Raw genomic sequence first — 24,012 nt, 5'->3', positions numbered from 1 at the left:
TGATCAGATCAGGCTGAAACTACCAGAGGGCTGCGAGCAGTCTCTGCAGGATAACTACAGACTGAAAATTCTCTCTGAACATCACACAATGAAAGACCCACCCACTCCTGGAAACCACAGAACTGACCGAACTCGTGCCACCTTCTCTAAGCACATGTGTGCACTGACTTCTCAGCATAAGGGATTGTCTTTTGATTCCTTATCAGGTGCAGGAAAATCTCCTGAAGTCCTGTTTCAGCACCATTAAACCATCTGGAGATCCCTAGGTGTTTCATACTTCAGACAACTGCACATGCCAAGGGATCTACACTTAGGAGGTGTACCTTTATCTTTTTTTGCCAGATCGACACAAATCAATTTGATTAAAAATACAGTCCAAGAAACTCAAGTCTTTATTAAAATTTAATGAATAGCAAAAGGCATTTAAGAAAATGAAGAAGCAATTACATGAAAGGAGTTTTTAGCACTTAAGCACAAGAGCAAGCATTATACACAAACCAACAAACCAGTATGCCGTGTCTTCAAATTAATTGAGTCACATCCAGCAGCACTGCCTGAAGGAAGAGCCAGTACAACCTTCACTGAATACAAATACAAACCCTACACTAAAGTCCCACGAGTTGTCAGTACATTTCTGATAATATTTTGCTACCCAAAAAACAACCTCTATTTGTGCTAGCTCACTGAAGCAACCTCATTTGATGGGATATATTAATTCTCCTTGCTTTCTCTATTCTCTTGCAGAATATAGGCTCCATTTGCAGCCATTTCCACGAAAAAGTACTATTTTCTAATTTCTCCATTCATGCCTGTTGCCTGCTGCAGCTCCTACCTCTGCAGCAGCAACACTTGCATTAAGTGATTTTGAGAGAACAGCCACTTTGCCTGCGAACTTCCCATTCCAAAACCCCTTATCTGAACAAACCCCTTCAGATAGCAATTCCAGGCACAGGGGAAAGAACAGAACACTGAAATAGAGTCCCCTACAGCACAGGAAAACAGCTCAGTTAGATGTAAGAAAGGTTTTAAGAGGTACATTACAATGGGATGAAGAACGAGACGGCACCTTCGGTCCATGACAGCAGATGACAGGTCAAGACAGAGATACCTCACTCACTGCTTTGGATCCTCTCGCAACAATCTGCAACCCCTGGCAGCCAGCGGTGCGTGCGGGGTGTGCAGGAGGGGACGGTCGCCTGCAAAGCGACAGAGCTCGGGAGCACTGCGAGGAGGGCGGCACCAATCGCGATGTCGCCGATAAGAGGGCACTCGTCAGAGGACGCGGGGCGTCTCCATGGGAACCCCGGCAGCGGCTGCAGGAAAGCCCCTCCGGGCAGGAGCGGGCGGAGGGCGGTGGCTGCCCGGGCTCGGTCCCCGCCGTGCCGCGCCCTCCGCGACCGCCCCTGCCATGGCGGAGAGCGCCGGCCCCGCTCGGCCTCAGACACATCACGGCCACCGCCCCGGCGCCGCGGGGCGCACCCGCCGAGGCACCGCCGCCGACTGGGGAGGCGCTCCGGCCAGGCTGGGCCCTCGCTCCTGTTCTGTCGTGACAGTCACGACCCCCTTCCCCCGCCCGTGTCCCTATCCCCGCCGCTTCACTGGGCCCGAGTCTGTGCCCCGCCCCCGCTCTATCGTGAGAGACACCCCCTCCGCCGGTGCCTGTGTCCCCGCCGGCTCTGTCGCGACAGTCACCCCCCCCCCCCCCCCCCCCCACAACCCGGGCGGTGCATGTGGGCACGCGGCGCACGCGCGACCGTTTCCGCGCGAAAGACGTTTTCCCGCGTGCCGCGCGCGCCGGGGCGGGGCCGCTTCCCCTCCTTCCCGCCCCTTCCTCTCCGCGCGGCGCGGCCGCGCGGCGGCGCGGGGCCGGGCGCGCGCGGTGCGGCGGCGCGGGCGGCAGGGGGCGCTGCGCGCCCGGCGCGCGGGGCGGCTGCGCCGTGGCGGGTCGGAAATGCCGCCAGGTGGCGGTTTAGGATCGCGGCCCCGCTGAGCCCCGCGCGGGCCCCGCCAGCGCCGCCGCCCCGGCCCCGGCCCGCGCCCGCCGGACCCCGCGCGCCGCCGCCGCTCCCGCAGCGCTCCCGGGGCGCTCCCGGGGCGCCGCCGCGGCGCGGCCCGAGGTGAGCGCGGCGCGCGGGGAGGGAGCGCGCGGGAGGCGCCGATCCAAGATGGAGGCGCGAGGGGCGGGGGCAGCGGGGCCGGGGCCGCTCGCTCGCTCGCTCGGTCTCCGCGGCGGCCGGGCCGGGAGCGGGCGCTGCCCGTGCGAGGAGAGAGGAGAAGGGGAGGGGAGGGAAGAGGAGGCGGCGCGGGGCGGGGCGGCTCCTGCCGGAGCAACGGGTCCCCCGGGCGCGGCGCTCTTCGCCGCCATCTCATTGTCCCCGCCGGGGCTTTGCCGGGGGCGCGGGGCCGAGCCGGGCCGGCCTCCCCCGCCGCCAGGCCTGCGCCCCGCTCCGGGTGGCGGCGGCCGCGGCGGGCCTGTGGGGGCGACGGGGGATGCTCGGGCGGAGCGGGGGTGGCGCTTCCGCCGCGCGGGGCTCGGTGGCGGCGGCCCCCGGCCGGCCCCGGGCGGCGGCGGAGGAGGGAAAGTTCCGGGAGCCGGTGGGCGGCCCGACCCGCCTTTGGCCCGGCCCGGCACGGCCCGGCCCGCCGCCGGGACCCAGCCCACCGGAGCGTCCGGGCCGCCCGAGCGCCTGGCCGGAATCCAGGGGGGCCAGGCCGGGGTGCAGCCCCGGGGCCGGGGACCCCCGCCCGCCGCTCCTGTTGCTCATCCCCGAGTTTCCAGTGCGGTGGCACCGGGGCGAGCGGCCGCCGCTTAGCCGGCCCAGGGGACAGAACCGTGTCACGCAGTCGTGGGGCTGCCCCGTGCTTTAAATGGGAAAAGCAGCGCGCCGAGCCCCGGGGATGGCGGGACCGGAGCCGGGATCCAGCGATCCACGGCTCCGGGAGCAGCCAAGTGCAGGCAATGCCTTGTGGCCGGTGCTGCGAGTGGAGGAGAGGCACAAAACCGGGCTGGAGTCCTGCACTGCTGGGCTCAGACATAGCAAGGGTTGTGCCTGGAGTAGTGGAAGGCTTCGGTGGTGGGTGCTGGTCACTTGGTACCTGGCCCATCCTGGGAAGGGGTGGACAGCTGCACTCTGCTTTCCCTGTGTTCCTGGGATGGAACAGGGAATGTGAGCAGTGGTTGGGAGGAAGCGTGACTTGGGAGAAAGAAAATAGTTGTAGTATCCATGGAGAAACTTAAAGGGACATGACTGCCAATGCCAGTGTCAAAAAACTTAGTTTCTGGGAAGGCAGTGTGAGTTTAATTAGACTGAATTGAGCTGCTTTGTAAGTATTGATTAGTTCAGTTGCATTTCACACAATTTTGTAGCTGTGTAGAGTTAGTCTAGTGAAAGCATCTATTGTTGAGGTTGCTGAGGAATGAAAAACCTTCTCCAGATCACACCACCAATACAACTGTTATTAAACTGTGTCCTGTGTTTGGTGGGATAGATGACATTAATGTCTGGGTTCAGTAACTTTTCCATGTTATTACACTAGTAAAATAGGAGAGGTGTGAGAGAAGGATCAGTGCAAATTCTTTGGATCCAGAGCAGTTTGGTCTTGCCTAGTGCTATAGCAGGGTTATTTGATGAGTGTTAGTACAGTGTAACCCATCTACCCCTGAAGAAATCGCTGGGCCACAAGGCAGTGTGCAGGTTGTCTGTCAAAAGGTGTTCTGACCATGTGAAGAAGTTCTTCCTGTTGCAGAATTAGCAGCCATTTTATTATTTCTTTATGTTTTTTTTTCTTTCTGACTCAACTGTGATGATTTTTTGTTGGAAAGCCTGAGAAAATACATGTAGGGCTGCAGAGGGTTTTGAAATGACACACTAACCCGTGATGCAGCAGGATTTCCTTGTGTGGGGGAGCAGGGGGCTGACTTCAGGATTGTGATTAATCTGAGAGGATGTAACTTTTACTGGCTGCTCAATAGAGAGTGTGCAGTTGAAATTCTATGTTGCTGCTGCTGGACATGGATTTACATCAGTGAGAGTGGGTAGTGGGAATGAAGCTTTTCTGAAGCTGGGTGAACAATTAATGCCAGTTCTGGAGGTTCAGAGCACTTCATCCATCTAGAGCCCCTGTGTCCAGAGGACTGCAGTCCACAGCCTCAGGTGCTTCCTAACTCTTTACAAAGTGCTGGAGTTGACTGGTTCACTGAGGGACAGCATTTCTGGCCAAATGTCCCACCCAGTATGCTGTGGTCTGAAGTTGTGAGGGCAGCTGAAACCTTGCTACAGGAGCTGTGTGCCTGGGGTCTCTGAGCTTGTCACCTCCTGTCCCTGTCCACAGCCTGCCCTTCACGTTGTGCAGACTTGTACGTGACTTCTTCTGCAACTGCAGTGCACCTTTGGAGAGTTGAGAAGGTTTGTGAACAATATTCTAGCTCATATTTGGATGCAATGACAAAATTTGTTCCTTGGGGTAGTCAGAAACTCACCAAGTGAATATTTTTCATTTAAAAGAACAAAATGTATCTCGAGTTTGTGGTGGTGACTGTGGAATCTCTTGTTTCTTTCTCTTGGTTGCAAAGACATGCCCTGGTACAAGTTGGCTAAATACTGGTAATTTAAATAACATTTTAGTGGGCAAGTGAGCCCATAGAAGTGTAAAGATGCAGTGAGAGAAATGCTGAATTTTGATGACTTTCTAAGAAGAGTCCTTTTAGTGGGATGAGAACATGCCTTTATGGTAATACTGTGGTTTGTTTGCTGGTAACATGCACAAAAGCCTCTCACACCCTGCTGAGAATTCCAGAGTGCCAGATCTGTAATTACCACAAGACATACTGAAAGAGGCAAACTCTACTGAAGTTGTGCAGGAATGTTAAAGCCAGAATTCAGCTGCAGCACTGCTGAATGGGTGATTGGCCTCTCTGGGATCTCCTTGTGCTGCACCTTGGAGTTCTGGGATGAGGCTCTGGCTCCTGGTGCTTGGAGTCAGACCCAGAAGGTGATGCTGAATCTGGTGCCAAGATAAGGAAATGCCTTATCTAAATCTGCTCTATTGACTTAAAATGCCAGCCCACATCTGCAAGATACTTCCTGCTTTTTTAAAGTTTTGGGGGTTTACTTGTAGTCACTCTCATTTATCAGTGGAGCTCTGAAACTGTTGCAGATTGTCATCTCTTGCTCACAATGCCACTGTCTGCTCATGTGGCTGAAACCAGAAAGGACTAGAGCTGGTTTTTGTTCTTGGAGAAGAAAGGGAAATCCTACAAAGTTTTGAGTTCATGAGCAGATAATTGTTTTGTTGTTTCTGCCCATGGCATCCAGGGATATGCAGTATTTCGCTTTTCTGTGCTGAAGTAGTTTTGTTGTTTTGGGTGTTCAATATGTGATCAGAACACAGAAACCTATTTCTTTGTTCCCTTAGAAAATATGTGGTTTAGAGAGTGTTTCTATGACCTCTTACAACTTTTCAGTCCAAAAAACACTTTCCAAAATAAGGGTTGTTTTGTGAAGGTGCACTCTGATTTTTTTTCAAAGGCAGACCTCACCTTCAGCTTGCTGTAGGAGCTGAAGGGAAGGACCTGCAGTGGGAATCTGTCCTTAGTTGTGATTTTGTAGCAATGTGCTCATTTAGTTTTTGACATGTGCTGTTGGAAGTCTGACTGTAGGCAATGGTTGCAGCACTGGGCAGCTCGTGTGTCTCTGAGAGAACACCCAGGAACTCAGGTGCTCTCCCTGTGGTTTGAAGGATCTGTGCTCCTGGCTTTGCCACATTTCCTCATTTGCATCCCTGCAGGTATTTTAGAGTTTGAAAAATGCTTTTAAATAATAACAGCGTGCTTGAGATAGTAGGATGCCTCTGACAAGAGATCCATCAGGGCCCAAAGTGTCACCTGTGTCCTGTTCTGAACTGTAGGTGTGACATGGACTTGGTAAATTTGGTTACTCTGCCTGAATTTTGGAATATCTGGGGAGAAAAATGCTTATTTATAAATGCAGGTAATTGCATATGAAGTACAAGTAGTGCAGATAGAAATTTTTTCATGCCTCCAGGCCCCTGACTTTGGTGGGTACTGCTCTCTGTGCCAGAACTGGGAGCACTGGCTGGCCAAAGCTACCAGCACTGGTCCCTGACCTGCTGCTCATCCTGCCCAGGGGAAATTTGGGTCTTAAAAGACACAAAAAGGCTGCACATAGTGTGGTGGGACAGGCTCTCCGCTGTGGTTGTCAGCATTGTTAGACATCAGAGTGTGTTGTGAGCTGCAGTCACACAGTTATTAATCATTTCTTTCAGAATTAGGAGCAAAGGTGGAATTCCTGTCCCCCTTCAGCTGAAGGACAGGTTATTTCAGGTGGTTTCCAAAAGTAATGTTTTACTAGAAAGCAGCGTGAGGGAACATCCAGCCAACTGTGTTCCTTGCTGTGCAAGGTTTCAGCAGCAGAGATGTTATTTATTCTATAAATAAATCTAGTGAGTTTATATTCTGTAACTCTACAAATAGCAGGCTTGTATTATATTGGCAGATTAGGTGAATGAAAACAGTGTTGACAGATTGTTGAGCTCATAGGAAAAAGGTATTTCTTTGTAGAGTTACTTAGGGATTATCCTGTATGTCAAATGTTTCTAAATGTCAACTATTTTTCTACAATAAAATAATAAAAATCAAAACAATTAATCTTGAATACATTTTTACATACTAAAGCCTACCATGTGGAGGTGTTTTTTGAAACCAAAGCCCAATAACAAGCTGAGTATCTGTTTGCTCTCCCCCACATGAGGGTTTCTCTCTTTTCTTTTAGGGTTAGAATCCCCAAGGACCTGGAAGATACCAACATGTTTGTGTTTATAAGTGGAAAATGAAACTTCATTTGCCAGCGGGTAATGAATTCCACCTTAAGTGCATGCTCAGTGTGCCAGTTTTGCATTGTTAATTTCTGGATCTGTTCATTAAGACCACATGAGCTGGTTGCTGCCAGTGGAATTGCTCAAGATGGTTGAGCTGCTCTGCCAGGCTGCCTCAGCTGAGAGGAATCTGTGTCTCCACAGCTGCACAGCTCTCCCTTCCCTTTGTGCTGCTGCTTCTTTGACCTTCCCTGGAGCTGAATTCCCGACCTGGCAAACTGCTCTGCTTGGGAGGGAGGTTTTCCTGCCCAGTGGGTGAATTGAGTCAGGCTGTCAGAGTCAGGAGTTGATGATAGAGGTGATGCAAGGTCAGTGGCAGGAATACTTTTGAGGAAAAATGGTCCTGGAGATGGGGATCCTTCAGCTGAGAGGTTCAGGTTGGCTCAGCTGTGTGTGCCTGTGCTGGGTGGGAGCCCATTGCTCTGTGCACAGCTGGGATTCTGTGGGTGACTCTCACCCTCCCTGAGTGCCCCCTGCCAGCTCTGCTGTCTGCAGCCTGTGTTTGTCCTTCCCTTCCTGCCCTGCCAGAGGAGCCTGGTGCCATCAGCACCTTGCTGGCATTCTGCTCTAGATGGAAGAGGGTCCCAGTGTGGCCTCCAGCTCGCTCTCAGTGTCCTGGGGTTGTTTGGGTTGGAAGGGACCTTACAGATGGCCTCGGGGACACCTCGTGCCCCAAGCCCTGTGTTCCCCCTCCCCTGGGGGCCTCCTGTGGAGTCAGAGATGAGCACTGGTTTGCTCTTTGTCTCCTTCTCTTCACCAGGTAACCTGTCCATGCAAGGGCTCTTGTTGCCATGGCAGCATCATTTCTTTAAGGGCCTTTTCTGAAGAATCTTGTTAAATGTCTCTTGGAAATTAAAGCAGCCTTTGTCAAGTACAGTCCATTGGTGTAAGGGAGGGCCTTGTGAGAAATCCTGTAGATTTGTGGAACTTGACTTTCTTATACAAAAGGAAGGTTGATTTCCCTGTCTGAAAGCTGTAGTTTATTTAGTTGCCTGCAGATCTGTTTTCTAGAATGGTTTCTACTAAATTAGGCTCACTAGACTGTAACATCAGAGTGTTAGGTGAGAGAGTAAACATAACTATGAATTATGTTCAAGAGTAAGCACTGCTTCAAGCAGTAGAATTTGATTTTGAAAGCTGTTTTTTCTGGTTCACTTATGTGGCTTCTTTGGTGTCTGATAGTTTTGTTTTCCCCACATCCTTACTTTAATAGGATTGCTTGTGGGAGAAGAATTAAACATCTCTCTTCTAAGAAATGAATATTTTTAACAATAGAGAGGTACTTACATATTTTGGGATCTCTTGTTTTCCTGAGTTCAGTGGAAATTGGTCTGTGCACTGATAATTATTGATAGTGGAGATGGAGAAAAGGACAGAGAGAAGGAATATACACAGAGTACTCTCCTGTGGGCCCGTTCCTGTTGGCTACTGGGCTGAAACAAACCCAAACAAATGGTTGCAGTGATACTGTAAAACAAATAATGTAGCACAGGAGTGCGACTCAGCCCTGCACAGCTCATCCTTGCCCAGGGAGCTGGGACTGGAGGGGCTGCCTGCCTTTGGCTGCCTCCAAACTGTGCTCAGCCATCTGTAACCTTTGTGCCCTGCTCTGCAAAGTGCTCTGGGAATGGCAGTGAGAGTGGAGAAGGAGAGCTGCAGTGGGAAGGAGGGGAGCTCTTCCCCAAACTTGGCCACAGCTTTGGGTACTCTGCCCTTTGAGTCTCAGCTCCTGGCTTGTTTATTCTTCACCTCCTTTCAGTTCTACTATCCCAGTGTTTCCCTTAAGCTCTTTGATGCTTTTTCTGTTTTAGCACTAGCTGATCTGCTTGTATTTACATAAATCAGATAGATTTATGTATTTACATAAATTTGTATTGTTCTGCTTGTATTTACACAAATCAAATAGAATTCACCTATAATGTGTCCTTTCCCATCCCTCTGGGAAGGGTCAGTGCAGCTGACCAGAAGAAATGGCATAATTTCTGTGAGTTTGTGCATCTGTTTTCCTTCCCAAGTCAGAGGAGTGGTTTTTTCTTTTTTTTTTTTTTTTTAATATCTGTTGTTTCTGTAAGCTCCATTTGTGACAGTTTTCTCTGACAAAGCGGTAAAATGGAACTGAAATTTAATTCCTGTTTCAAAATGGTCTGGGGAAGTTTTGAATACTAATTATTGTGGTGTTGTAGAAGGTATTGGACGTGCTCAGAACCTGGAGAGGTGTGTTTCAATATTGAACTGTTACACTTAGTTTTCTGCCCAAAAGGAACCAGTGAAGCTGCTTGTTTTTGCTCTGCAAGGGAAAGTTTTTACACACTCAAGTTCATGTTGGTGGAACTATAAAGCACCAGCATCAAGGTCAGAAAGCACTGGTGTGAGGGCTTATGTAAATCCTATTGCCTGACCAGGTAATGAATGGGGAATTTCTTGGTTTGGAGGTAAATGTTTGTGAATGCCAGAGCCATTAGAGCCGGGAGGACAAGCCTTTTCCATTGGTATGCCTTACCTTTCTGATTTCTCATTGCTGGTTGTTGCTTCAGAGCTTTTGGTGTCCTGGTGGAAAGCTGAGAAGGAAAGACAGGGGCTAAGAGATAAGAATCAAGGGAAGCAAAGTGTCACATTTGAGGGGTGGAGGGAGGAGTTGCCACTTGTAGCTGCCATTATTCCCTGGACATTTTGTTTCCTCAAGGCAAGTGTATTGTTACAAATCTGCTAAGGCTTGAATGTGTATCCTTTTCTAAACTTTCAGAATATTTCCTTAGTGATCTCTGCTATAGAGAATTGCCAGGCCTTTTGCAAGAGTGTGCCATTCATCAGCATCATCCATTGCATTTGTGCAGGACTTGGAGCTCCTGTGCCATGGCACGAGGTACCCACCAGCATTTTCTGCAGTAAATTCTGAGCTATTGGCAGGGTATTTCACTGACAGTGTTTTGTTGTGAAATACACAGCTGAGAATAACCTTTCACATCTTCCTCGCCCATAAATTTTTGGCAGTCAGCTCCTTTGTTGTCTGTCCCTCAAACAACTTCCTTGACCTAAAGCCATGCTTTGATAACACCCACAGCCAGGGTTGAGCTATTGTGTCTGCCTCTGTCCTGGAGGCCGTGTGTTGCTCCTCTTTGTACCTCGTGCTTGCATTCATGCCCATGTCAAAAGATAATGACTTTGTGTGGCAGTGGTCACTGAAAGCATTCAGCATGTGGGACAGTCAGCTCTGATTTGTAGTTCCCCAATTCTGATCTCTTCACCCACAGGCTGGTAAATGACAAGCAGCAGGAGCAGCACTGTGAAGTGTCACAGAGTGCCACTGCAGTTATTTATGCTGCTGGAATCCCGAGCCTGTGTGCAGGTTCATTGGTACTGGCAGAAGTGAGCCTGACACAGGGAAGAGCTGGTGGAACTGAGCTGTCATGGAACAATTACATAATTAAAGAGCATGGGAATGTACAAAAACAGTGACTCCCAGCTCTTCAGAAGAAATAAATTCATGGTGAGCTCTCTGCACCAAATGGGGTGTCAGGGGTGAGAGGAGCAGGCTGCTCCTGGCATCTGATGGGGCAGCTGGTACAGAAAGTGGTGTTGTGCACAGTAAGTGCAGCTCCTCAAGTGGCTTGTTTTATAAATGTATATAAGAGAGAGGTGTCCTCTCTAATCTCTTGCTGGTGTTGGTGGCATGCCAGGCTCTTTGAGGGAAGACCCAAGAGCAGCAGGAGTGGCTTGAGGCAGTGTAGGAGCTGTCCTGCCCTTCCTGTGGCTCCTGCATCTGATGGTGCAGTCAGAGCTCCCTGAAATGGGGCCTGGGTTGGGAAGACAAAAAGCTGCGGGGAAGGAAGGGAAGAACGTGCTGGTAGAAGGCTAGAAATGATCTGAATATCATCTCTCATTCACTACACTTGTCTATTAATAGCTAACAAAGAACAAAAATTAATACACTGGGCAGCCTCATTTGTATTATTTTTCCTTAGCTGTAAGCTCAGGCAGTTTGGGGCTTGGTTGCTGGGGATTTTTTTTAATCCCCAAGGGGAATGTTGGTTTTTCCATTGTTATAGATGGCTCAGATGAGCACGCCTGTGGTTGAGATGGGTTTTGTTAGGCAGTTACTCCCATCTAATTTCAAATAACACATGCCTTTGACAAACTGTCTGGACTGGAAATTCCTGTGTTAAGTTTTTAGCTGCAGATTGGTTATTTTTGTGGCATTCCAACAAAATTTATTCAAATTGATCTTTGAATATGAGATTAAAGTGGGGTGTTCTTTTGTTTTTTGTTTGGTTTTGTGTTTTTGGGTTTTGTTCGGTTGTTTTTTTGGTTTTTTGGTTTTTTTTTGGTTGGTTGTTTTTTGGTTTGCTTTGCTTTTTTAGGTGTGGTAAACATATCTTCATCTAAGGATTTCAGTGGTTAATTCCTGCTGAGTTTTCATGCTTTATGGTAAAGGCCGGTGGCTTTAATGAGATCCTTGTTTCTCAGTTGTTAAAAAAAATCCACTTTGCTTGATCTTTGTATAACTGTCTGCAAAATAGTGAGTGGCAGCTTGGTTTGGCTCGGATATCTCTTTTGCAGATTTTGTAGTTGTGCAGGTTTTGCATAGGAGCATTTTGTGTGTGGCACACAGAGAGTAACCTCCACTGCATCCTTCCACCTCTGGGAAGGCCAGGAGTTTGACAGACATCAGTCTGGGAACAGAAGCCATTCCTGAGCACCAGACTGTGTGAGGCATAACTCCCCAGGTTTGGAAAACGGGCTTTGATTTTTTGGTCTCTTGCCATAAAGTTGCCAAAAGGTGGAACTTGTCAGTCAGTTGTGCTGTATCCTTGTTTCCTCCAAAGCAGGCAAGTTACTGAGTGCTCAGATGAGGAACAAATGTTTTTCCTAACTTTGTTTAGGAGAGAACATTTATTTTGGATGAAATCTCCCAGAGGAACTTGAACATATACCGGATGGGGAGATCAGTAAACCCAGCAGGATATAACAACATCGTGTGCTTGGCCACTTGAGAATGTCACAGTGGAATACAAAATAAGGGAGCAAAATCATGTGTTTTTAAGCTGGCCAAGAGCTGACTGGTGGTGTTGAGGTGAGAGCTGTGGGTGCTGTTGCATTCTGAGGATGCATTTACAGAGTGTAGGCACACAGTTTGTGGTGATTGGGGTGGGGCTGGCCCAGCCTGATCCCCAATTGGGCACAGCTGTGAGAGCAGGTGAGCAGCACTGACAGCAACGAGCCAGGGAGTGCCCAGGGGCCCTGACCAACCACCAAAGGGAGCAGAGGGCACGCAGGTGCAGGGCATCAACAGGAGGGGATAAAAGGCTGGGTAAAGAACAAGGAGGGCAGCTCCTTGCAGCCTTCTGAGGTGGTATGGAGTTACTCTGTTTGGGTGAGTGCTTAAAGCTTTCTGACATTGTGTGGTGACACTCTGTATTATGGCCATCTAAGTTGTGACCTGGGCTGTGCCAACAGTGTCTCAGTTTGGCTGCAGTCCCAGGTGGAAGGTTCCTGTCTTTGGTCACTTTGTCATGTGAATGTCCATGCTCTCACCACTGGAACCCATTGGCTCTATACCATTTTACCCCCTTACTTTTAAAAGTCCTGATCATATGTGATGGGAAAAATTGACACCACCCTGCCCCCATCATGTTCTCTTCCTTGCAGTATTTTTTTCCTTACCTTGCAGCTGATAAGAATTTTTCCTGTATTACTAACAGAGATTTAACCTTGCAGTATGATTTCTTGAAGATCACTACCCAAAATGTTGTAGTGGTTAATGGTTTCCTAAAATACCTGCTCTGCAGTCCTCCACCCCTGACTTTCAAGCAGGAATTGTCTATTATTTAGTCCTATAATTATTCTCCTTTAAGAACATTGGTCAGACTTGAAAAATTGCGTGGTGTTCATCACTTCTACGTCTCCATCCTCTTACTGGAATGTGCTGTGTTGTGAGAACAGATGCTAGAGAGACTTTTCTGTTGTGGTTTTATTTAATGAAAGAACTGGTATTGGAGTGTGTTTTTCTCTAATCATTTTATTTGAAATTTTTTCAATTATTTGTTTTGTGCATTGCTGGAATCTCTAGAGTCACAACTCTGAAGTCCAAATCATCTTGCTTTTACAGCCATTAAGGGATATTAAAGCTGTAGACCTCTGTGCAGTCTTGTGTTTTACTGGAACAATGGATTTGTACTAGGACGGTTATTTATTTACTTTTACTTTTGTGGATCTTCCTGGGCTTTCTTTGTTCCCAAAAGAACACAGAACAAAAAAAAACCCCAAAAAAGCAACAATGGAGAGAGAGCTTGAGTTAATCCCTTTGTCTGTCTTGGGGTTCAACAATTTACAGTGTTCTTGACAGCTGCTTGTCTAATCTCTTAGTTGCTGGAAATTTCACTGCATTTCCTAAGCAATTTATTCCAGTGCTGTATATTCTTACTGACTGCTTTCTTTCCAGTGTTTAACTGACACATTTTGCAGTTAACTTTTGGGTTTTATTTCATCATAGTGAGCTATTTCTGGTCTACCTCAATATCCATGAGCTGTCATTTTTTCTTTTTCTCCTTGAGCTCTAACACAACCCGTGTCTTTTAGTTGCTCAGTGTTTCCTTCTACCTCTGGTTTTCTTGTCCTCTGACCCAGCTTACTGCTTTGTAGACTCTCTCCTGTCAGTTCATATCTCAAAGTCTGGGCCCCCAAACTGGGCACTCTGATGATTTAGTGGTGAGAGGTGGATTGTTCTTTGTTTGTTTATTTATTTATTGTGATGAGCTCTTCACAAGAGTCCCTTGCTCTTCCCTTGTCTTTTCACTTGTTATATATAGAGGGCTTTGCAGGCCATCCCAGAGGCTGAGAATCTGCCTTAGCCTGTGCTTGGGTGTCTGGAGTCACTCTGGATTTCTGCCATGGTCACCCTTGTCACAAAGGGAGGGATGGGTTTGTCACTGGTGAAACAAATGGGTATTGGCCTGTGCCAGGGCCAGCTTCCCCTGTGTGGTTAGCAGGGGCTGCAGCACAAACACAGGGTCAATCCTTGGCTGAGATGGCAGCAGAGAGGAGCCCAGGCTCTCCCCTTGCTCCTGGGGAGGGGCGGGAGGAGCTCTGGCTGATGCTCTGGCTGATGCTGCTGTCTGTGCTGTCATTTCATTAGCTGCAGCCTTCAATATTCATGAAGAGCACTGAAGAAAGAGGTGCCTTGTTTGTTCAGCATCGAGCTGCTGGAAGCATACATGGAACATTGGTTTCTCCACGTCCTTTGATTTCAAATGCTGCTTTTTTGTTATTATAAAATGGTGCAAGGCTTCATGACGACTTTGGCAATACAGAAAGAAAACTTGGTGTTTTTTTTTTTTGTGGTAAAAGTATAATAGCAGCTGTAAGAGGAAAAACTGGGAAAGAAAATGAAAATATGCTAAAAAAGTTTAAAAGGGATGCATTTAATGTGAATGTAATTTGTGTGTTTCACAGACTTGCCCTAAAATTTTCCCATGAAACAGCTGTCTTCCAGCATGGACAGCATTTGCAGCTTTTGTTTCTTCCAAACTGTAGGTATGTTTTTGTACCAAGCAGAGATGTTTTGAGCTGTGAAACCAGTCTTCTAGTTATGACATCATTAGCAACATTTATTTATTGTCTGTTTGTATCCTGGATTCCTCATATGACAGCATTTGTTTCCTGTCAGTTTATAATTTTCAGGGAATAGCTTTGGAGAGATCTGCTTTGGTGCTCTACTGTTTTAAGTGCATTATTATTTGAAACCTGGATTTCACTCCTTGTTTGCTTATTTTGAAACTGCCTTTTGCTGTGTTTTACAATCTGATTTGTCATGGGGCTATACTGGTAGAGGTGGGATGAAAATTCAAAAGTGATTAATTTATAAGTAAATAAATTGAACAAGGTTGTACTTTTTAGGCTTTACTGAGTTTTGTTCACTTTGTCTTGATAAACATACCTAACTTTTTGGTTTTTAGTGCTTTTTTTTATCGTCACTTAGTGCCTTCCCACCTCTTTTTTTAGTGACAGGCTATCACCTTTGCTGCCCTCCTGTCACCCCCAAGTTGCTTTTGACTGATGAGCCTCTGTCCCCTCCACCATTGTCGCTGCTTCCTCCAGGGGCAGTTTGGCTCCTGCTGGAGCACAAGGTCCAGTGCCTGGCTGGAGGTTGTTCCTGGCTGTGCCCCGGGGAGGGGACCAGTGCCCCATGCAGGTCTGGGACAAACTGGGGGTGCCATGTGTGTCACACACTGGATGGGACCTGGGCTGCTGGGGTGGTGGAGGAGCAGGGGATGTTCTGGTCCTGTGCTTGTGTGGCTCCCAGCCTGATGGAGCAGGCTTTGTGCTGGAGTTGGGCACCTTACTGGGTGGAGCAGCAGGAAATGAGTGAGTGCCCGAGAACCTGGCTGGTTCTTTGGGAATATGGCTTTCTTCCCTATCCTTGCAGCTGGGATGCAGGCCATCAGTGCTTTATTCTCCCAGGGTACCTCCCAGGGAAGCTCATCTTCATGATTACATCACTTCTCTTACCAATATATCACCCTTTTAATAGACTAGGAAGAGGCTTGACATCAGTCTCTTACTTTCCCTTCTAATAGACCTCAAAAATCCAAGGGAAAAAAAGTCACTGATTTCGGATCCCTTGAGAGTTTGGCACTGTGTGTGTATGAGGAGCTTGAGCTTTACATGTTGAAATCAAAATCCATTCAGTCTTAGGATGTTTTTCCCTCTGCTTTCATCCCTGTAGTGCACAATTCTACCAGTTTCTCTTCTGCTCTGTTTTCTGTAGACTGCAATATTTTTAAGAATCCTTTCCTTGATCAAGCTCCAAAACTCTTTTCATGCCCCTCCTCTTCCCAGTGGCTGTATTGAAGTTCTTGGTTAACAGACTCAACAGTTTAGTGTTAAAACAAGAAAAAGTTTTGCTGTTTTATCACAACCTTGTAACTCTTTCTTATCTGAAATTAAAGTAAGAAATTTTAAAAAACCCCACTAAAACAGACAAAAACAACAGCCAGTGGGAGGGGGAAGCTAAACAACTAAATATGAGGTATAACAACTCAAGGCAGAATTTCTTGCTTCTTACAGCCAAGAACTGCATGGTTGGGTGTCAGAAGCAGGAATCTCTTTAGCTACTGACAGTGGTTTGTCCCTAAAATCATCTTTGCTTAGGAGCTTTTAGATGTTCAAGGTTAATTTTCCCCTGTAACTTGGGGTTCTGCTCAGAAAACAGGTGACAGACTTCAAGGGTTCATTTCAATCTTACCTTGCTCTCGTAATGTCAGTTGTTGATTTAAGGAAACTGTCTTATGTTTGCAAGTCAGTATTTAACTACTGTGCTGATTGTTTTCTCTTCCATTCCCTGTAATGGGGCTTAATTTTATCCAAGTCTTCATCAGTCTGGGAGTTTGCAAGCAGATTAGAAATTAAATTGTACAGTAGAGAACAATCAATAATAAATACCCTTTAAAATGTTAATTTTTAAATAATAAAAAGAATTGTAAAACCTCTCCTGTTAAAAATGATACTTTGAAATGTGTTCTGGGTACCCTTTTTCTAGTGAACTGAAATCTCACTATGTTTTCTTTCTTCTTCCTTTGGCAATTAATCTCATAACCCGTTCTCACAGATCATTCTTCTGGTGTTTCAGTAAGGCCAGCAGCTACTCTAAATGACAACCTTTTTTCAAACGTGGCTGCCAAATTGCATTTTCGTGTCAGAGAAATCTCTTCTGTCTGCAAAGAGCACATGGACACTCCTGTTACAGAAACATTAGCTGTTCCATCCCTGCTTGCTGTGTTCATGTATCAATGCTCCCTCCTCTGAGGAATAATTGAAAACTTGTGGAAGAGGCTTTTGTGCCCATTGGTAAGGAGCTCATGAAACTTTTTATAGCTTTAAAGACAAAATTTTCTCAGCATTGCCCCAGGAATTCTGGAGAGATGTTTTTAACTTCAGTGTGGGAAATTTTGCTGAAACAAAAATCTTATTTTGCATTCTGTTAACCTGCCCAGTGTTCAGGCTCTGGGTTATCTCACATCTGCTCATGTTCTGTCTGCAAGGTCACATCTTCTTGTAAGAACTTGTGGACAGGGTTTGACTTCACTTGTTTATTTCATTTGAAGACTATAAGAAGAAAAACCCACATGCATGAAAACCTCAAACACATTGAAGGGTGGAGTTTTTGCTCCACATACTGATTGGGAATTACCTGTGAATTCTCTGGGAGTTCTATATTCAGGACTTTCTGTACTTAGGAAGGATGTGTGATTTTCAGCAGATATATTTTAGTATAATATGTGCTGTAAGTGCACAGTGAAGTCCAGGTTTCAGCCTGCAGGTAAGACAGGTGCTTTCCATAGCAAATGCACAAGTAATTCCCCATGTTCCTGCAAAACAGGAATAAACCTAGAAGCATTACTTTAAATAGGTAGTCGGTTCCCTTTTCTCTCCTTGGCAGTATTAAGACCAGAGCATTTTTGATAAAGAAATGTAAAAATCCGTAGTGTGAATCACACTAGAGTTGCAGGGCTTTTGGAGCTCTCATTCCACTTGTGTTTCCTCTTGGAGCCAGGTGTGGGAAGGCCAGGTAGCAATCCTGCAGGGATGTGCTCCTTCCCAAGTGGCTGGGGCCTGGGACAGACTGAGAACGTGTTTTGCTCTAGGTGTTACAAATGCACATTAAAACCCTGTATCCTGCTTGAAACCCATTATTTAGAGAGCTAAGTGTGACAGAGACAGCAGAACAGGCCAGGCTGAGGTAAAGAATGAGAGGTGGGATTGCTCTCTTCTGTTGGTCATGGGCTGGAAATCGATTAGTGTTGGATGTGAAAAATGTAATTAATGATGAAAAGAGCCACTGGCAATTTGGAGTGTATTGAACATGAGCTGGGTAATGCAGTAGGGAGGTGAGCTCAACCACTTTAAATGGGAGAAGCTGTCATATCTGTAATATTAAAAATCTGTCGTAGTACTAGAAAACGGAAGTGTTAGAATACCCAGTAATTTATAGTATTTAGCATTAAAAATCTGAACGAGCTAATTATGGGTATTAAAATGGCTGCAATAAAATTTGGACATTGAAGGTTCATAAAAGCTCTAAGCAGTAATTAAGGATGCTATTTTAATATATAAAATTAAAGTTGAGCAAAGAAAAATCCTCATGCACCTCACAAGGGAAAGTGTAGAAAGAAAAATCTGCTTTTAAATTCTTATTGTCTCTTACTGGATTTAGTTGAATAACTAAGAAACATGAACCTAGACTATTCTCTTCTCATACACAGTATAATTTGAGATATTCCCGTGTCCTTACTAAAATTGGAGAACATAGTCCTTTGCATGTTTATCTAATTTTATACTTCAGTTGATAGGGGATTAGAGAACTAAGTTGAGAATTTTTTGTCTACTTTGTATTTTCTGGCATTTTTCTATTTTAGGGCTTCTGAGATCACAGTTGAAATAAAAGCTATACTTTTATGCCTAATCAAGCAGCTTCCTCATTTTTTAGCTGGTGAAATATTTTTGGCACCCTGTTCTCAATCTGACCTTGCTGGGCTACTACTGCTAGGAGAGCAGCAGCTCCCTGAAGAAAAGAAGGAAAGCTCTGCTTTCAGCTGGCTCTGGATGACCCTTTTGATGCTGGAGCAGTCAGAGAAAATCCAGACAAACTCCTTATCCACCTGCAGGCCTTTGGGTAAGCTCAAACAGTAGCCAAGAAGCTCCTGGGAAAAGGGAGAAAGCTATTTGGCAAGAAGATACAAAGTCTCACCAATTTCTTCAGAAGCTCAACAGAGGCATAATGGATTATCTGAACATTGAGTTGTCACCAGGAGTGGCACTTTTCCAAGAGGTTGGCATTACCTGTGTTCTTGAGCCATCCACCCTCTCCCTTCCAGACAGGTAATGGTGCATCAGTGACGCTGAGCTGGGTTATGTACATTGCTCAGATAGACTGGGTAAGATCAAGTAAACAGAATGGGGCCTTTCAGTTTGCCACCAACTTGCTTTTAACTGCTTTCCACTGGGAATAATCAGGATTACCAAGATGTGCCCCTTTCTGCTAAAATTTTGGTGGTGATTCTTGAGCACATGGTTTTGCCATTCATAGTTTGGGCCGTGGCAGGTTTGAAGGTTCAGGCTAAATCCTTTGGGACAGGGAGACATGCAGAGCTCACTTTTAAACTATGTTTTTTGATGAGTAATCTTTGTTCATTGATACCTGTGTTTGGTGAATAATCTTTGATTAGCCCCAGCATCATTGACTCCTAATGAACATCACTGCCTTTCTCTAGGAATACAGGAGGATTTGTGTTGAATTCTAGCTGTTCTAGGTTCTATGCCTCCCCTAAATGGAGTTTGAGCATGCCCAGTCACTCTTTTTGAAACCCAAAATAGAATTACTACCTTGCATGTTCACCGAACAAATAATTCTGGAAACGTTTTCATTTGCTCTTTTCTCTCTAAGTTTTGCACTCACTGCATTTTCCTTCAGAAGTATTTCTGAAAAATATTTGCTTGGCTTTTCCTCAAATCAGAAAGTGTTTGTTCTTGTTACATCTAGCTGTTCAGGTGGGTGGATATTACCTTGACCACAGGACTGAATTCTCCGTGAAATAGTGGCAGGGCTCTGAGAGCCCTCCTTTTGAGCACTGCAATTATGTGCTCTTCAGCCCTTCTCCTAGCAGGACCCTGATCAATACAGTACTTCATAATTTCTCAGGTTCAACTCAGATTTAGGGAGGATGTCAGGATTAATGTGTTCAAATTATTCTCTGGAAGTGATGATGCTGTTAGTTCATTCAGCAGATAAAATCAACTCGACCTGGACCAGGAAGCTGCCTCTCATCCTCAGCCCTTATCATAATTCACTAAACCCTCTGCATTCATTCATCTTGCCTGTTCCTACTACTGCTTTTCATATTATCAGAGAAATCATTAACAGCTTCCTCTTCTCTGAGATTCTGGTATGGTTTCTTAGAAGCCACATATCAGTCTAAGGGTTTTATTTTTTGGCTTGTATTGCCTCCTTTCCCTAATTCTTGAGCCTTTCTTTCCCCCACTAAAAAAGAAACAAGTAAAAAACCAGCAACTCAGAAGGGCAAAATGCTGAGCATTAAATCCTGTGCTACTAAACTTCTGGGATTAAGAGTTTTTTAACTGCTGAATTCTGGGAGATTTTTGAAACAAACCTTTTAACATGTATTAGTTTGGAAACAGAGAAATCAATTCTTTAAAACAGTTCTGCAGTACACATTTAATTATCTGTGTTTATTCCAAATGCTTCTAAGGTAGAAAAGAAGCTTAAAGATTCTTGGCAAATACATGCTACTTGGATAGAAACCCAAGAATTTTAACAGCTGTTTTCTGGAGAATGTCTTGGCTTTTCTTGTTCTTGGTGATTTATATCTATATGGGCAGTGTGATGTCACCTTTTTGCTGATTTGTAGTTTTCACTTTGGTTTTCTAAGGCAGTGTGGCTTTGCAAGTGTTTGAGTTGCTCCTGGCACTGCCAGGACAGTGGGACAGAGGATGGGACAAGGGAAAGAAGCTTGGGCTACTTTAATGTTGCTAATTTTTGGTCTTTTGAATAGGATTTCATATTTTTTATGGTTTGACCTAACATGGTATTTAAATGCATTAGAAGGATTCAGTTGCTGCATGTCTCTTCAGAGCACAGCCACTAATTTCAGTTAAATTTGGAGTGGATGGGAGGTCTCCAAATAACAAATTCCTGCAGTTTTGAAGGTAGATAACTGGCCAAAGTTACTTTCTTAACAACTCTTTCCCACCCCTCTTCTACACACTCTTCTAAATAAAAGCAAGAACAGGATTTCAGTTGTTGTTAGATGTTAGAGAATCCAAACAGAGTTACAGAACAGTAATCTATGGAGAACCAAGCTTCATTGTTTCCACAGCTTGTGGAACTGCTGGAAAAGACAAACAAGGGAAGAGTAAGTGTGCAGCAGTCTCAGTTGGCCAAACTCTACAAAGAGAGCTTTTATCAGTGTGTTAGCATGGCAGCAAAGATTTCTGATTCTGTGGTTCCTGAAAACAGAAATCATGTTCTGGTTCTGGAAAAAAAATCTTCATCACAGTTTAAACTGGAGCAATTAATTACATTCCCAGGAAAGGCATCAGGAGAGACAGAAAAATGTGTGTTGTGCCTTCTCAGAAATCCCCACAAAGCAGCTGATCACATTTAGGATCTCATTTGATGGCTCCTGATGTGTTCTTGCAAATTCATTATTTTTCAAGTAGGATTGTGCCTGACTCTTCCAAAGCCACACAATCCATTTACTGCATTGACAGAGAGGAGTCTGTGCTCCAATCACTGTTTTTGTTCTCTGGGTCAGGAGGAGGTTCCACTGCTGCTTTTACACTCCTTGTTCCTCTGGTGGTGGGGGCAGAGGGCTCGGTGCACTCAGCCTCTTACCCTCAGGCAGCAGGATGGGAATGCACCTTGGTCATAAGAGGGAACGTGGTTTTATTATACTTGATGCATATTGTATAAATTGTTATGGTTTAGTACTTTACTTCTAATTTAAGAAGCAGTTTGTGTTAATTACTTTTGAAATTTGACAGCTAGTTGGGAGCAATGATTCATTAACTGGAAAAATTCAGCTCATTTGAGGTTTCAGGTTAAATCTGACACCTTCAAATCTGACTCTTCAGTGCAAACTGAGCTTTATGCAGTGCTGATGGCAAATGGGAAATTATTTCTAGTTAGCTAATAAATATAACCATTGACAGTTTAAAACCAGAAAGGAGACCCAACCTTTAAATAGAAGGAAAGCCTGGTGAGTCCTACAGCCTTATTAGAAGTGTCTTTCAAGAATTAAAATGTGGGAATTATCTTAATGATGAACAGATTATTGTAAAAAAAGCCATGTAGGAGTCACTTAAACCATCAATTTTTCATGTTAGTGCTAATGTATTAATTTAGTAAGAAATTATGTTCTTGTGATCCTGATAGCAAAGCTGGCATTAATGTGGCCTTTTGACTTCCATCTGAAGAAAAAGTGGAAGCCTAAGGACCACATGAATTTTCAATTATAAGTGTTGCAGTTTAATCACAATGGCAAATTATGCAGAAAGGGAGAGTGGGATTTTGTAAAAACTCTTGTTTATGTGAAGGCCAAGGCTGTATCTCCTCTTAACAGTGAGACAGCAGCAGTCTACAGAATAAAATGTTAAAGGTTCATCTTTGGGATCAAAAGATCCCCAGAAATGGTGGACCTAAAGGTCTGATAATCAGCACATTATTTGTGGGGGGGTGTTCTGGGAGGTAGGTAAGAACACAGTTAAACAGTGAGCTCAGAACTTACTGTAGGCTGCTGCTGGAAGGCACATCCACCTTCCCTCCATCCTTCTGCCCTTGTTTGCCACACTTTGTGCTCTTGCCAGCATAGTCTGCAGCACTTAATGTTTCAGAGGGCTGTATTCTAAAATTGTGAATGTTTTATTTTTCAAATGGAAATGTTTCTTAGAAGAGGAAGTCCAAGAAAAATATAGGAAGTATCTGAGCCCCCATTAGAGTAGTAGTTATTTAGTAGTTTATTTAGTATTTATTTATTTTAGCAGTTATTGGTCCCTGACAGGGAGGTGTCCCAGCTCTGGCTGAATCTGCAGTCCCTGAGCCACAGCCATGGAAAGAGGAGGAGAGGAAACTGCTGGGGTCTCAATCTGCATGATCAGGGTTCTCACACTGGGTCTGTGGGAGGAACCAGCCTCCTGAAAATGCAAAGGAGAAGCTGGGAAGCTGGTTCCAGCATGGCCTGGCTGTGTGGCTGGAGAAGTGGGGATGGCCAGGGCATTCTGACTGCTGAGGAGCCTCTGCTCTGTGAACTTCACCTGGTGCCTCCATCCAGGGGTGGATGTCAATGCAAGCAGGAATTTTGTCCTGAATAAAGGGAAAGGTCCAGAGGGGAGAGGTGGATTTGGAAAGCCATGAGAGCAGCTGTAGTACTGAATGTAGGTGGTAGTGAAAGCTGACCTGCATTGTTTATTGTCAGAAGGGTTTGGCAGGGTGGGATATAACTACATTTTTGAATAAGAGGGGACTCACCTATACTTATAAATATTAGGGAATGAAAAGTATCACCTAAAAAGATAATTCTGATGCAGAATCTAATGTGTGTAAATACAAGCAGTTGGGAAGATAGGGATTTCGGGAATGTTCTGGGGGGTATGGCTACACACGTGCATTTGTCTTGTGACTGGTCTTTGGGCCTCAGTAGAAGTACAGGTCTTTAAAGGCCTTTCTTCTGCCCCATGTGGTATTTTTATTATTGTAGGTGTGTTTAAAAAAGTTATCCAGAAAATGGCACCACTTTTTAATAACTTTGAAGATGAGAATATCTTGCTGTTCTAAATTATTTAAAGGTGTGATTCATGAAACTGTGATCAGCCAAATTCTGGATTTAAAAAAAAAGGTAATTACAATTTAAATTTCCTGTTATAAAACCTGGAGAGCTATGTCTGTTGGGATCTCAGTGGAAAGATTGAGCATTGTTGTATTTACAATGGTTTTTAACTAGCCCTCTGCCTCATGACTGCTGCCACCCGTCCACAAGTAAGAGGAAAAAAGTTCTTCCATCTTGATGTGAGAAAGGAGATTTTTAAGGCAGGTGTTTTTTTTTGCTGTTCAGAGACTTTTCAGACCATTACATTAACCATAACTAGAAATGAAATACTGGTTGGTTGTGCCTCTGCCTGCTTTGCTCCTGTGAGCTGTCAGTGGGATGCAGTGAGATAGAATTGCCTCTGTACCCTGACTCTGGCCTTGCTGCCTTGGGGAGCTGGGTATCTCACAGCTCACCTACAGTATATTGTATGGATGTATAAGAATCAGACTTTCAAAGATGGTCTTTGTTATCCAAGCTAAAAGGATTAGTTGTGATTCAGTTTTTAGAAAATCCTCCCTGTGAAGTCCAGGATGAGTGGAAAGTCCCTACAGGAATTGCTGCACACACATAACCAGGCCAGGGTTCTTGGTGGAGCTCCCTGAGTGAGGTCATGCAGAGCTTTGGGCAGGATTTCTGTCCCTTCCAGCCACCAGGCCCTTGCAGTCACACTTGCTTCTTCCCCTACCAGCAGGATTGGAGAGAGAAATGGAAGGGTAAAAGCTGGACAGCTCATGGGTTG

General features: G+C 45.4%; 1 protein-coding gene across 2 annotated transcripts in view; it reads left to right on the top strand.

The window, feature by feature from the left end:
* The first annotated feature begins 2,025 nt into the window (after positions 1 to 2,025).
* The window catches only part of STAG1 (STAG1 cohesin complex component), a 152,712-nt gene continuing 130,725 nt past the window's right edge, over positions 2,026 to 24,012 (top strand). The window contains exons 1-2 of one of the 2 annotated variants that reach the window (XM_084212628.1): positions 2,040 to 2,117; positions 6,792 to 6,870. The gene's annotated coding sequence lies outside the window, so the exon portion shown is untranslated. Of the gene's footprint in view, positions 2,118 to 6,791; positions 6,871 to 24,012 lie in introns of both variants that reach the window. The other variant, XM_084212629.1, reaches the window with a different exon arrangement.

Source organism: Fringilla coelebs, assembly GCF_963513975.1.
Source record: "Fringilla coelebs genome assembly, chromosome: 10".
NCBI lineage: Eukaryota > Metazoa > Chordata > Aves > Passeriformes > Fringillidae > Fringilla > Fringilla coelebs.
The sequence above is the reverse complement of the archived record's forward strand: the minus strand, read 5'-3'. Positions and strand labels throughout refer to the sequence as shown.